The sequence below is a fragment of the Bemisia tabaci genome, chromosome 3 (assembly GCF_918797505.1).
Source record: "Bemisia tabaci chromosome 3, PGI_BMITA_v3".
NCBI classification, from domain to species: Eukaryota; Metazoa; Arthropoda; class Insecta; order Hemiptera; family Aleyrodidae; genus Bemisia; species Bemisia tabaci.
Window position 1 is genome coordinate 60,000,480 of NC_092795.1, and position 16,328 is coordinate 60,016,807.

Consider the following 16,328-nt stretch of genomic DNA (forward strand, 5'->3'; position numbering starts at 1 on the left):
TGATCTTTCAGTCATTATCCGACTTATTTCCTCCTATTCTTGAGTTTTGGACCATAATGCGCCGCGTATACGGTTGTGCTCAATCGCGGTTGTTTGATTTGAGTCACGAAGGCGTCGAAAAATTTATATCGCGTGGTTTAATGCGCAGCGCAGCATTAGCGTACCGAACAAGTGAGGGAACTCAGTTATCATTAAATTTAGTGGCTATGCAATTTTAGTCACCCAGGAGTTAAAATAGTTGTATCGCGGCGTTTGGGACCTTATCGCTTCATGTAACGGCTTTAACATAATTCTAGGAATTAGGAATTAAAGACAGGCCTTTTTGAGGTATCAAGTAAATGCACCAAAATAAAGGGGAGTTCAAGGAACTAATGCCCCCAAATGACTTAGAACTACTTATAGAGAATAAGAAAAATTGGAAAATGTAATACGGCACTATTAATAGTCAATATTAGGCAACTTCTTTCCTCATTTGAGAAAAATTCAAAACAGTTGCAGTACAAAAATTGATATGAACAAAAAACATAAATCGATCAACTTGTTGATGATGACTGAATTAGGCTGCAAAAAGGTTTGCAGTGCAAGTTTACGCCAACAAAGCATAGTTTGGGAACACATTTGAGCGGTAGTCAAGGTAACATAAAGACTAGTGGAAGTGAGAACAATCAGAAAAAATATATCAATCATCAGCACGTGCATTATTGACAGATGTACCGGTAGTAATGTGACGGACCAAAATGGCAAAATTGGCAGAATTTTCCTTCATAATTCTGGTCGCTTGTCTTTCTTTGACCACAGAAATGAGTTCTTGAAAATTTTCATTATTTTATTCGCAGCCAATTCTGACCTTGTCTATGACCTGATCCAATTTACGCCTCTTAACCGGCCACAAATAAATTGTATCTATCTAGGAATTAAAGGCAGGCCTTTCTGAGGTATCAGGTAAATGCACCAAAATAGAGGGGAGTTCAAGTAACTAAGGTCCCCAAAAGACTTAGAACTACTTATAGAGAATAAGAAAAATTGGAAAATGTAATACGGCACTATTAATAGTCAATATTAGGTGACTTCTTTCCTCATTTTCAATATCATTCTCTCGACAGATCGCATCGATTCCAATATACTGTCTTTGGTGAAGTATCCACTAATACTAAATACACATACTACACTACTATATACACACACTGGTAATACTATATTACATAATCGAGAAGTTTCAATTGCAGGTCTCATAATGACTTTTCGGTTGAAGTTCTAGGGACTGGGCAGCATGTATTCCATGTCACTGGCTGACGAAATACGTTGACTGTAGGAAAAATGTCCGAAAAATTCGTCAGAGAACGGTCATTGGACGAATGTAATGTCAGGTTTTTTGACAGGTTCATCAGCATTTTTTACTTGATAAATGGTCATAATTAATTGTACCGTGGAAAGTCCTTTTTCAATCAGGAGTGTCCTCCATGAAGTCAATATTGTCTGCGGCACAAAGAATGAACCGCCCCAAAATTATATCGGAGGGTATGTACACTCCAGAGTTGTTCTTGATATTTTTTAAAACACTTGTAGCTATTTGAGTTTCCAGCCGTAAGACTCTAGGGTAATCAATTGGCATACCAAACTTGTGTAAAAGCTCGACAAGCTGCTTATTTCTGGTGGAGGAGTGAAGAGTCAAGCCGACGCCAACATTTAAGGGTGTCTCCCGAGAGTTTCTGAAATATGCAGCATTTTTTGTTGAGGCTTGTCGTTTGCTCAAGCATGAGGTCATACTTAGACATAATACTCCAATCCGTTTGGTCAAATCTTGATTGCGGACTGTTTCACCCTCTTGAAAAATATTCGATTCCCTACCTATACACCATTTGAAAAAAGTTTTAATTTCATCGGGCAGAATTTGGTCTAAACTTTCAGGATAATCACCTTGAAAAGTCCAATTTTTTATTTGTTGATTTTACCTTTGTTTCCCGATTACTTGGCTTCAGATATTAATTCTTGCTAGGCGATAGCTATTTCGATGCTACGATCATTATTAGGCCACTTGGTTTGGTAAACACATATACGTAAAACACTATAAGTCACATAGTATACTATTATTAAAATTTACTAAAAAATTATTATAACACTTATTAAAACACTCGAGGTGCACCCGTCGCCGCGAACGTGTCCTTATCACCGGTTTTCCGGCCGTTGCGTCGTCAAGCTGCCCGTTCGTTTTGTTCCAATTTTTTTGTTTATGCACTTTTCTCCTCAAAATTTGAGCTGCCTTTTAGAAGATTCGAGTTTCTTTATCAAGGCCCTCTTTCTCACTTTCTGCTATCCGAAGGACTATGTCACGCATCGTTAGGGGCCAAAATTCTTGAAATTTACTTAAAGGCCCCACAACGCCCTGAATTCCTCTCTTTTCCAGGCTTTTGCAAAGCTTGGAAAAAATCGCGATGGGGTGCTCAATCTGGCCCTGTCGTGTAACTACCAAACTCAGAAACAGAGGATCGGACCTCAAAAAAATGAGTACAAAACCAAATTATGACAACCGAAAAAGTGAAAAACCTCCTCAGCAAACAACAAATTAAAGTTGTTTTTTCCCTCTCTTTTGTAATTATCCATCATTTTGTCAATTTTCTGTAGTTAGTATTCTCTGCTCTGGTTTTAGAGTCACTGAACCCTCGATTTTTTAAACATCCCCAACACCCGATCAGAAAATATTAAACAACGTGCTTGATTTCTGCCCGTATCTGGTCGTTCATTTTTTAGTATCGATCCCCAATATTCGTTAACTTTCCAGTTTTACTCTGATTGATTTTTGCTGGTAAGTTAGCAAAATTCCGCAGCTTTCGAAACATGGTTTTCTCCTTTAACTCCTACGAACAAGTTGAATTGACAGTGGAAAAAGAGCCAGATTAGAGCCGTGGATCCGTACGCCGTACGGGTGAGCGAATTAATAGCCCGATTCATTGCCGGGTAACTTTTTTAAAGCAGCGTTTATAACATCTGCCACCATGGCGCTTAGTTCAATAACGAGGTGCAAACAGCTTGATCATGTCGAAAACTAAAACACTGAATTTCGCCGAACTTCCTGCCTTCGTCTCTTAGAGCAGGGATTCGTATTTGAAAGAAGGATTCATTGTGTCACAGGCTGAACGTGTTCTCCCGAACTACGCATTGCATCTGATTCTTTTTTCTTTTTCTGTTTTACCGTCTTGGTTGTGCGATTTGAGTCGCGCAGGCGTCGAAATATTTGTATCACGTAGTCTAATGTTTAGCGCATTGTAGCGCTGAAGGTCCGGAACTCGTCTTCCGACCGCAGAGGGATCGTGGACCCGAATCCAGGACCCCCAACCTTGAGAAAAACCCTAAAAATTTATTAATGCAGGGAAAACTAAAACTCGCCTATTCAAAGATGAATAATAACTATATGTAATTTTACCCAAAAATCAGAATTGAAGGTCCGGAACTCGTCTTCCGACCGCAGAGGGATCGTGGACCCGAATCAAGGACGCTTCATTCGCAAGAAAGTAATATGTCGATGAGAGAAAATGGACGTATATCTTACATGTTTCTGCGTAAAGATTTAAAAATGGTGACTTACAATTTTTAAAAAAGGGGAATACTGACAGCTCCATTTTCCAAAGAAAAAATTGAACAGTAGATAAATTTACGTTAAGCTCATTTTCATGATCCTCCAGATTGTTAAGAGACCTCGCGGGTTAAGATGCACTCCGTCGGGTTTTTTCATTAGAACTCCGTTCGGTGTTTTTTTATAGAGCACATGCTCGAAAAACTGAAGTCTCTCTCCGAAAACTTGTACAGGGAAACAATTAAAAGTTTCTAAAATTTTAACGCCAGGTAAACCGGTGTACGAGCTGATAAATTTGTTTATTTTCGAGATTTCGGCCCACTTGTAGTGGAATCTCGGAAATGGTGGCAGTTTCAAAATTCTGCCATGAAGAAAAATTTTTCTACAAATGTACACAATCTTTTTAAAATCTTTTCGATTGAATTCGGGTTCTTCTCGCATTGACCGGCAGTCATTAGAACCTAAAAAAATAAAAACAACATATTTCCGATCTGCTTATTTCGGTTATAATATCTTTTTTATTGTCGTCTATGTACTCATTCAGTTTACAGAGAGCTTGGGCGACGTTAGATCCGCTGACAGAAAGGTTTATGATTTGATCTTTCGTTAATTCAAACCTATTGACTTGCTGTAATAGTCTTAAAAATGACTGTCGCCTAGGAAAACTAAAGATCTTCTAGACATAATTTAAAAATGTTAATGAAAAGTGAGGTAAAAAATTGAAGGACAAAAAATAAAATATCTAGAATTAAGTGGTATGACTGGAAAAGAGAATTATCTAACAGAAACAAGTGAAATTTACAAAAAAAAATAGTGCTCGAGAAAGAATACTTTAAGGACAACAACACGACACGAGGCTCCTAGTAGTCGACTGGATTGCGGAACGTCCGAGTCACAATGAACTAGTTAGGAGACTGGAAAAATCTGGAGGATTACGAATACCATTAGCGTACCAAACCAGTGAGAAAACTCAGTTATCCTTCAATTCAATGGTTATGCAATTTCAGTCACCTAGGAGTTCGAATATTTGTATCACGATGTTTGGTACCTTAGCGCCTCGTGTAAAAGCATTGGCATTGTAGTTTCTGAATCAAACTGATAGATAGCGTATCATTTTGACGGTTTCAGTCAAACTCGTCCATCGTTTTGAAACATAGCCTGAAAAATATTATCAGTTGATGAAATAAGCTTTTTTATTATAACTGAATTTTTTTAGTCTTCAGGAATCGTAATCAGAGCACAATCTTGGAAAAACCGAGATGTATAGTTCTGGCTCGGTACTGCGCTATGCGTTCAATGGCATACGGCGTCAATCGCAAAAATTTTGAACGATTTTTATGAAACATCAATTCATTAATTCACGAATGCTCAAAATTGAATTTATCATTTCAGAACATAGAAACGTTTTTTTGAATGAACAATGTTCAGAGATGTCAAACCAAACCATGTATCATGTTGCAAATCATGGGAGTGTCAATCATCATGTTGTAAATCAGCGAAGTGATCAATATCAAAACCGTTGATATATTTCAAGGAATCAATCATTGTGATGATTTTCAGCAACTGCAAATGGAACGCGTTTAGCAGAAAGGAACCAAGCCATATCCGTCATCGCTAAACTTAACCAGGCGCTTCAGATATTTACAAGAGAACGTTTGTGTGGATTCCTTTGAAAATTTTATAGTTTTAGCTTTGTTATAAGCAGAAACGTAAACAAAATTTGCCCAAAAATCCGCGCAACCGTTTTCATGTAAAAAATCAAATTACCCAATTAAATTTGGCAATACAGTTGATGTGGCTTGATTCCTTTCCGCTTAACGCGGTCCAATAGAGGTATTGCATGTGTGAGGAATTTGCAATTTTACTATCGATTCTTATGTAAAATTTCGCGAGAAACACGATGGTGCCACTAGTTTTCTCTGAAACCAACTCCCAAGCTCAAAAAAAGCTCTCAAGTTGAGGCCAAAATATAGGGGATATCCCACGCTATCCTGAGAGTCCACCTCTACATCAAGACAAACTCTCCATGCAAAGATAGGGAGCAAATACATTAGCAGGGTTACCGTGTTTTCAGTTTAAGAGTCCCCAAATAAAGTGGCAGCCCTGTCAATGTATCTGCTCCCTATCTTTGCATGGAGAGTTCGTCTTGATGTAGAGGTGGACTCTCAAGATAGCGTGGGATATCCTCTCCGTTCTGGCCTCAACTTGAAAGCTTTTTTGAGCTTGGGAGTTAATTTCAGAGAAAACCAGTGGCACCGTCGTGTTTCTCGCGAACTTTTACATAAGGATCAACAGTCAAATTGCATATTCCTCACACATCGACGGTGAAACTACCAAACCACGTATCTCGGTTTGCGACGTCGCAGACTTCCTGTCATACTTTATTTTTTAAATGAAAAACTACTTAACGTCCAGTCTTGAAAAATTTTGTGATTTTTCCTCATCGTGAGGAGAAAATTCTGTGAAAATTTTAAGGAATGATATTGATTTGGTCTACTTCAAAAAAATAAAATGCGAGCGTAGATTTTTAAACACCACAAACGAGATACGTGGTTTGGTAGTTTCACCGTCGACATGCAACATCTCCATCATCCTTATCCTTCATACCAGGAATAATGGACCCGAGCGTGGGCGTCTATGGAGATACCGCAAGCGGCCTCGTCTGGATGCGATGGTGTTGGTCAGTGGCGTGGCGTACTTTGCGATATATCGATTGTTATGCCATTTAAACCTATGAAAAAAGATCGATTATCAGGGTGTTCGCAGCGAACACCTTAGTAATCGATTCTTTACCATAGCTTCAAATGGCGAGATATCGATAATCGATTATTCACGCCACGCCACTGGTGTTGGTGATGGGTGACGTGGGCCGCAGCCGGGTTGTTTATTCACATGCTCAGCTCCGGATCCGGCCGGCCACCGCGCCGGGTCCCAGTTCAGCATAATCGATACCCGATTATTAACCGAATAACGGCCACCGGCCATTGGCTCTCAGTTCAATCAAACATTGTTTATCGCAGGCCCCGGCCCCGCTCGCTCAACGCCTCGTTGCCACATGAAACTTAGGTAAGATCAGGCATGAAAAATTCTCAACACACCCAATAGTTTGTCAAGGACTCGATTTCACACAAATATTTTTATTTGTGACTTTTATGACTGTGGGGCGGGCTGCAGCGAAATCGTTTAATTTTAAAGCTGGTTTTTGGACGCAGCGCTAACGAATACATGCGTAGGAATCATAGCACAGAGCTTGATTCAGAATTTCCAAATTTCATTTCCTCAATTCTTGAAATTTGCAAATGCGATCTCGAGGAAGTTTCGAGGAACGTCTTAAATTCCATCAGTATGCAACGACTCTCCCTAAATCTGAATCAGTTTTTTCCTAATGATCGGATTTAAACCTTCCCGAACCTTTTCTACGTCAGCATGTAAGCCATGCAAGACTCCAACGCGGTTCTTATAAAGTTACGTCTGTGTCAGAACTAATGAGTATAAGCAGTAGCATATACAGGGTGGGCCTGAAGTAACTGGAACATCTCTGTAACTTTTTATAACGAAAAGCGACACAAGGCTCCGGTATAGACCATTGCTCATTGTGGCAAAGGGGTGATTTTTTCAGGGGGAAGCGTGAAATCCCTTCAATTTAGAGAGAACGCAATACGCAAGTATGCGAGCCCTTTGTGCCCGCCAGCACTCCGGGCCCCTGAGCGCTAATCCGGCCCTGCGAGTTGATAATCTTACTGTTCTCAGTGATAAACAGAAAGGAGTGAAAGGGGGAGAGAGTCAATGGGGAACGCAATTTTATGTGAAAGTATACAAGGTCAATATCGCATCCGCAACTGGCCAGTGAGTCTAGAGGTGACTGTGTTCAATCGCAGAAACCAGCGACGTTTCCATCCATGTGTTGGACATCACATTTCCATCGGCAAGTCATAACCAGATGCGATTTTAATATGCGGGGGAAATCGCTCAGTGTGCGATCGCATCAGGACAATGTCTTCATACTCAAGGGTCAATCACTTTCCGATCCATGATTTTAATGGCGACCGGTGAGTGGGTCAGAAGATGATCGTGTATATAGGTCAGCAAGCCTTTGCAGGTGAAATGCCTTCAATTTGGAGAGTATGCAATCCGCAAATGTGCGGGCCCCTCGTGCTCACCAGCACTCCGGGCTCCTGAGCGCTATTCCGGCCCTGCTGATAGGTGCGAAAATAAGAAAGAAATGGTTTCCCTCATACAGGGTACCTTCAGCAACACATACTCGATTGCACGTGCTTGATCACAGGGATATTATAGTCCAAACCACCCAAAATTTAAATTGAATAGAGAAATGCCCGCCTCTTATCGTTTTTAAGCGCTCAGCCGATAGGCAGCGCTTTTTGATTTCGACTTGCTTCTGAGTACTAGTATACTAGTGCTAATGCGTTTAAATGGCGCACCAGCTCATCGATGTGTAGGCTTTTTGGGGGGGTCCATTTTTAAAATTAAATAAAGCTGTGATAACTGTATTTTATGCTTTTAACGTAATGCGCAGGTAGTTTCGATCGTTTGTCTATAAGAAAATTTCTTAGCGGTAGAGTAATTCTTATCGAAATTGATCGTTGAACTCAAATGAAGCCTACAAAAAACGCGCCTGATGAGCTCAACGGTGAGCTCATTTTCGGGAAACAAAAATACGCGTTTACGGTTTCCTTGGTAACCTTTGTTTGCTATCAGCTGATGTTTTATTTCCATTTCCCAGGCAAGTCAACGGAGTTTATACGTCCTTTCTTCATTAAATACATTAGAGGTGTAAATGGCCTTAGATGCTAAAGCACCGCTTTAAAATAAATTTATTTTACTACTACTACTACTAACACCTGAGTGCTTTTCTAATACGACAGTATTAGAACTTTCCCGCTTGTTTATTCTTAGGATGGTTCCATCCTTGTATAATTTCATCTCTATCCAAGTTTTTTTTTTTTACGAAAAAGGACCTCAATACAATGTTCTTTTAATTTCATTTACTTTTCACGTTTTGATTTTTCCTTTCTTATTTGTTGTCTCTGCTGGAGCCGCGGCTTTTCTCCTTGCATTGCTCGCCCCACGCCTCCAGGAAGCGACTTTCGTCCTCAGTTCGAAAGTTTTTATAAACGAGCGTGCGTATTTTATTCCGCCGCCAGCTTACTTTTACCGGCGGCATAATTAATCTAAATTAAGTCGCTTGCCGACGTGGAAAAGCCAACTTTCGTCTTTGCCCACTTTTTAATTTCTCACGGCCAGCGCAAGTGGCGAACGAAACAAACACAGTTTAGTCTATTCCGCCCCGTAAGTTTCCCGGCCAACTCCTTTACTTCCCCCAAAGTTCTGGGACGTTTCATTAGAACGCAGTGTCCATGTATAAGAATACACACGGGTTTCTTCCTTCCCCCTTCCCAACGCGATCTGGAAGCTTTCCCTTCACGGTAGAAGAGACAGTTCTCACTACTCTAATTTCTACAGTGGTTGAATTTGTGCCAATTGCTATACTAAAGCGTGTCTTGTCGTATGTGTATATATTTGATTCAGTTGGACACTAATTTAAGTGACTTTCAAAAATATGAATAGGGGCAAGATTCTTCAATGGGACCACTGTTCGCGGGAAGCTTACAGATGGAAATATTTTTTAAGAAAAATGATGCTTATCGTTTGCTCTGCTCTCAATAAATTTTACGACTACATCTGTTTGTTTTCTACTGGAGGAATTTAAAATGATTTTCATAAACCTGGGAAAAGTTGTATTTTTATTTATGGGAAATAAATGTAACTTATTCAATGTGTTTAGAAACTAAATACGATCGACAAGCGAAATTGATTATTTCACACAAAAGCAACTGATTTGTACTTCATTTTTAAACTGGTACTCGTGTATACAGATTGATTTCCCTCCGTGTTCAATTTGAGGGCTGAAACTGACATCAGACCAAACTCAACCCAGTTGTTACAGGAGGCACATAGCCAAAGTTTTATAAATGTTGATGAAGTTGTGGATTTTGTGACAAAGACTTTTGAACCACTTGTGTTTGGCCTCAAATCGCATGCACCAATATTCGATCACCGGTCCAAATTTAAAATGATATCTGGATATTGGATTAAAGAATTATTTTTTGGGGGATAAGGATTGCGATGGAAATTCAATGTACACGGAAAAAACAAGACTAGTGTTGAGCACTACTAGCCGTTTAGTGGGGAGTAGTTGAGGGCTGGCGTCTAAGCGCTGTACAGCTCAACACCGGAAGGCAGTACATGTGGGCACTGAACATGAGTAGTGCTAATCAGATGCCGCGAGACGTAGTTGCACTTAACAGGTGTTAATTCACCCACGAGACGTCGGAGTTACGATAGCCTGGTGGTAACGCGCTGGACTTCCACCGGCGCAACTCGAGTTCGATCCCAGGCGGAGACGTTTCATATTTTACGCTCGCTCCGAAGTCACTTTAGGGCTTGACACTACTTCTTCCTTAGTGACCCAGCCTCGAGCTGTTTAGTGCCCAGCACTCCTCTGACTTGCTGGCTCCATTTGATCTAACCCTCGTTAGTGCCCAGCACTAACATGTAGTTCCCAACCCTAAACTCGTTTTTTCCGTGTAGGTGATGGCAGAACCAGCTCACCTTCAGGATTCTTTGAAATTTTCGTTAGGTTGGATAACATAAAGCAAATTTTCTGCGAACACACATAACACGAAAACGTTTTTGTCGTGAACACTGCGCGTCCTTCCGGCGCAAAACTGTCGCGGAGGTACAGGTTTTGAATTCAGATTCTCTTGAGGAGGAACGAACTACAATCTTCACCCTTGAAATCTGAAAACAGATCAATCTGTAGTTACAACGTAACGCTACAAAAGGAAAACAAGCATGACATCTAGAACGATATACATTTTGAACAATATGTAAATAGCATATTAATATGCCTTAACTAGAGGGTGGTGACAAATGCTAGTTTCTTTAGGTTTTATGAACTTTGTAAGTTCGGATTCCACGTCGGGTGAGGGCTTGCATTTGGGATTCATCATTACTCTCTGTAGTAACAACGATGGCTCCCCGCTATTATTATAAAAAGAATAAAATTAAAAAATTAAAGATTTCTGTAGTCAGTTTTCGTAATGATTTTGAAGAAATATCCTTGTCTTGGCACTAAAAATTGAAACGTGGCTGAATATTAGTTATTGCATACCACGCGTTTTTTCAACCGTGCCTTGGACTTGCTGGTAAATTTTGCGAAAAGTATGCGATCGCATAAACTGATATGAAAAACGACAAAAACTTAAATTTGGCGATGACCCATCGTAGTTCCCGGTAGTAACAACGACGCGTCCCTTACTATAATTATAAGAAACTAATAAAAAAAGGAGTACAACTAAAAATTTTCCTCGTATAGGTTTACGAAGTAATTTCCAGAAATATTCTCCGACTTGAAACTTAAAATTGGAAAGCTGCTGAATCTACACTGTTAAAAAATGGAACACAAAGATGTTTTCACAAGGAACAGTTGGACTTCATTTTGCAATTAGGAACTACAATTTCTGGCTCGGTTTAAAAACAACGTATGGACCATTAGTTTCCCTATGCGCCCAGGAGTTTTTACGGATGAGACATAAATTATAGTTCCGATTTGCAAAATTTAGTTCAGTTGTCCGTAGAAATCGACTTTGCGAGTTATGAGAGACCGAGCGTTGTCATTGTGAAACACACCAATGATATGATTAAAACAGTGGTGTGTTATTTAAACCGCACGTGTTTTCGGCCGCAGTAGGGGCAACGGAGTATACCTCAACGGGTAGCCACATTTGGGAATTAGAAACACACAAGCTATATTTTATAACCGCTTCGCGGCTAGCCGGCATAGTTCATGAAACACAAGCTTGTGTTACTTTAACCTCCTTCGAATTAAAGAATGCTGGAGCAGTTCAGCTACCGACGAATTCTGCAGGCGATATCCATTTTTCACAATTTATTTACTTCTTTTTTAAATTGCCAACCGAGTTTAGTTTGTCAATAATACACATAGACATGATAATACACTATGTACACACGATGTACTCTATGATAATACAGGCCATGCGTTAAAAAACACACACTTTTGTGTACGTGTGTCGTACGTACTATTTACTCGTGGAACACACTCAATCTAAGCAGTTTTTAAGCTCAATTCACACTATCCAATTTTACATCCGGCATAATTGAACGAGAGGTTTAATGGACAGTTGAATGCAAAAAAAATTGATTCAATTACCGTTGCAGTGTGATATCGTCATTCCAGGCTTCCGGTTCCGGATGTCGGCATTCGGGTATTTCCGTCAGCTCTCGGTTCGCGAAGATACAGTTTCAGCTGAGTCGGTCGGAAGATTTCGTTCCAACTCGCCGCTCAACTTTCCATCCAGTTGGCGGCGTCAATCGGATGGAAAGTTGAACGAAAAGGTGATTATTACGTCACATTCAAGTTTTCGTTCAATTTTTCATCAAATTGTTGTTTTCTCGCGTCAGTATCACACAATACAACTTTGCATTCGACCAGTTGCATTCTGGAGTTGAATGAAAAGTTTGATAGTGAGAATGGAGCTTTACCGTGTAGATTATTTCATACAACGGGTATTTACATCTGTGTTTCCGACGTCGTAGATTAGGCTGACTATCTTTTTCGCACAAAGTACATTTGTGGTGATTTCTCCGATTATCGCGTTGCCGCACAAAATCATTTTCGCATAAATAATTTTCTGTATTTTGTGGCAACGTCGACAAAATTATGAGGCATTTTTTAAAAAAAAATGAGTGAACAAAGATTGAAAAAATTATTTCTTACCTTACTCAGCAGCCCAGCAGGGATCGTCAGGATCCAGATTTTCGTCCGCGAATTTTACATTTTCATCTGCGTGCTTATACTTCAACTCCTTCTTAATTGTGGCTTTTTCTCCCATAAACTGGTAGCGAGTGATGTATTTATAAGTATAAAACGTATGAGTTGCAGTCAATATTTCCTGTTGCGTTTGCATTTTGTGCGGCAACGATAATTGGAAAAATTACCACAAATGTACTCTGGGCGGAAAATATATTCTGCCAGCTGACGATCTCTTCCGCACAAAGTGCATTTGTGGCAATTTTTCCGATTATCGTTGCCGCACAAAACCATTTTCGTACAAATAATTTTCTGTATTATATGGCAACGACGAGAAAAATATGAGGCATATTCAAGAAAAATTAGTGAACACAGTATTTCACATTCTTATGTACTAACTTCTTTTTACCCCGATTGCTTTCAATTATCTTTAATTTTCGGGCGTGATATCGATTTTAGACATGCTATAAAAATGCATACCAAATATTACGATTAAAATATAAAATTTGAAACATGCGCGATTAAAAATTTACTCAAGTTGATGTAGATATAATGTTGAGTAGATGTTGCCAGACGTTTAAGATCTGATTTGTGCGAAAATGATTTTGTGCGGCAACGATAATCGGAAAAACTACCACAAATGTACTTTGTGCGGAGAAGATATTCTGCCACAGATCGATTTATTATTTATTTATTTATTATTTATTATAACTTTCGTACATGTGAGCCACATTATTAGGGCTATGGCACAGGTCAAAAAATACTATACAATAATTAAAAATATAAATTAAAACTGTTACATTTGGTGGTGTTTAATAGAACATTACACAACAGCTGAATTTAGAAATTCGTTCAAATTATAAAATGCCTTCCTTAAAAGTAGATCTCGAAGTAAATTGAAAAATATCTGTATATCACCGCCGCGGAGTTTTTGTTTAATGTTCCAAGGTAGAGCATTTATAATTTGGATAGCCGAAAATTTGCAATCTTGTTCAGATAGTTTCAGTCGGACTTTTACGTTTTTGATATCTCTATGCCTGCTGTTGTAATTATGAGACGGTAGAAGATCAGAGGGAGATACCAATCCATTTGAGATTGCAAACTTTAGGCTATCCAAGATGTAAAGGGAGGTCAGGGTGAACAATCTATGCTCTATTAAGATTGGGCGGCAGTGGGCATTCCAGGGCATATTAAACATAATTCTGACGAGCTTTTTTTGTAACATGAAAACTTGCTCTGCTCCAGTGCTACGGCCCCACAGGATTAGTCCGTATCTCATGTGGGAAACAACATGGGCATGATAGAATGCTAAGCAACACTGAAGGGTAGATATTCTTGACAGGTTGCGCAGGGCCCAAGATGCTCGGCTTAATTTACATATGACTTTACTGGTATGTTCTTTCCAGGTGAGCCCTTTATCTATTTGGATACCAAGAAACTCAACAGAGTTTTCCAATCGAATACTATTTGAGTCTCCTAGAATACACTAATCAATGGATGGAGCATTACAAGAACCGACTGAGTACATTAAAGCTTGCGTCTTACTTTGATTAACCGTTAGATCGTTGGCATTAAACCAGGCGGAGGCCTGATCATACACTCCACGAGCCTTAAGTATTACATCTCCACCCTTAACTAAGGCAGAAGTGTCATCCGCAAACAGTAAAATGGGATATTTAACATTAAAGGGAAGGTCATTCATGAAAATGATAAATAAAAGTGGGCCTAAAATTGATCCCTGAGGTACTCCGGTCATTAAGGGTAAGACACTAGAAAGAATGGGTCCATTGACAGAGTCAATTTTTACTCTCTGATTACGGTCAGAGAGATATGAAGCAATGAGCGTTAAGGCATTTTCAGAGAGACCGTATAAATGTAATTTCTTGAGTAGCAAAGAATGATTGAGGAGATCGAAAGCTTTAGTTAAGTCAAAATGTATACTCATTACAGGAAGTTTTTTTTCAAAGGCGGTGAGGACTTTGTCTATAAGTTTATACAGAGCATGGGTGGTAGATAAACCCTTTCTAAAGCCAAACTGGTGATGATATAGCAGGTTATTGGACTCAAAGTGGCATAGAAGCTGCTTAAATAGGATTTTTTCGAATAGTTTGCTTATTGTAGAAAGAACAGAAATAGGTCGATAGTTAGATACATCCTGCCTGGAACCCTTTTTAAACAAAGGAGTTACATTGGCAGACTTCAAGCAGTGCGGGAACACACCTGTCACGATACATTTATTAATCAGCACAAGCAGATGCTCACCAATGATAGAAAAATAGTCACGAAGGAAAAATGGAGGTATACAGCCACATGTATCGGCTTTGTTTGGCTTGAGACTACAGACACACGAGTATAGCTCATTTAGCGTTATTTGGGAGAATGTAAAGGTTGGAGGGGGGTTTTCCAGGGACTTTTTTGTCATCTCAAGAGCCCTAAAATGAGCTAAATTACTTGGGAACGTATTATGCAGGGAGGTGAGATGTTCATTGAAAACATTAGCTATTTTAGCAGGATCAGAAACAATCACCCCATCACAGCGAACAGCATCAATTAGCGAATTGTTATTAGTACTCGGCGTTTGGTCCTTTATAATTTTCCAAGTAGCAAAAGATTTTTTGATAGTTATGGTAACGAATATCGTTAGATGCTCCCGTTTTATCATGAGATGCATGAAATGGCGACGATAGTGGTCTCGATGCGAAAGCGAGGGAGCCGCCGTGTGTAATCCGGGGAGTTGGGTGGGCGGTCATTATGGGTCCATTATTGAAGCTCAGATGCGAGATCCGATCCGCTTATCCTGCCTGCTCACCCGCAAGATTTACGGCGCCGGCGTCGCTCCTAATCGCCCAAGTCGCGCGTCTCGCCGTTTTGATTTGTAAGCTTTCATAATCTCCGCCGCTCCCCGACCTGGGTTCGAGCCCCGGAACAGACCCTGTTTCTGAGCTCGAGTCATCTCCAGCCAGCGATAAATATGAAATTACTCGCCATTCTTGCGACGCCAAACCTCCGAGCTAAACCTGAAATTTTCGTTTCATTGTACCGTAGGTAGTTAGTGGGCCTGTTGCAAACTTTTACTAGAGCAAAAATAAGCGTTGTTTCTTACAGATAATGTCTCAAAAATCACGATGAGCGCATCGGCTAACTCTGAAATGCACTCCTAACTTCACAATCTGCGTAAGGAATTCGCGTTAAAAGCTTCCCGCTTCAATAAGAATACTATAGCACAGGTGAACACTTTGTTAGAGGAGTCGTTCCATTCAATCCCTACTCAACATGACCGACGCTTACGCGCGCAAATTGAGGAGAGCACGAGGTCAATCAAGGCGGATATCTATCATCGCGAGAAAAATGTGAATGTAAACAAGTCGACTGTTATCAGGTGGTTAAATTATCGTCCCGTCACATGTGTTTTGGCGGATTGGCGTCGGCTATGTTGAATATTGCGTAGTATACCTGTGAGTAGGGGTTGGATGGGATGAATCCTCTAACGACATGTTCACCTGTGCCGTGGTATCGTTTTTGAGGCGGAAAGCTCGAAAAAACGCAAATTTCATACGCAAATTGTGAAGTAAGGAGTGCATTTCAGACTTTGCTGATGCGCTCATCGTGATTTTTGAGACGTTTCCAATGAGTAACAATTCCTATTTTTGCTCTAGCAAAAGTTTGCAACAGGCCAATTGGACGTATTTCTACCAAACAAACCTATGTGGAGGTGAGAAATATGGGGTGTGCTCGTCAGTTCTCTTTGCGTAAGAGTGAATGGGAATAATAAAGCGCCAGTGACGTCAGCGGCAATGATAGTGCGCACTCGAGCGAGGGGGAGATCGTCGTCGGGGCGCTTTAACTCGTGAGCCCTGTCCACAACGCTATCTTGCCATGCCCGCGGCTCATGAATCTCGCATTCAG

General features: G+C 40.1%; 1 protein-coding gene across 4 annotated transcripts in view; it reads left to right on the forward strand.

The window, feature by feature from the left end:
• The window catches only part of Dscam2 (Down syndrome cell adhesion molecule 2), a 110,633-nt gene that overhangs the window by 59,476 nt on the left and 34,829 nt on the right, over positions 1 to 16,328 (forward strand). The window lies entirely within an intron of this gene.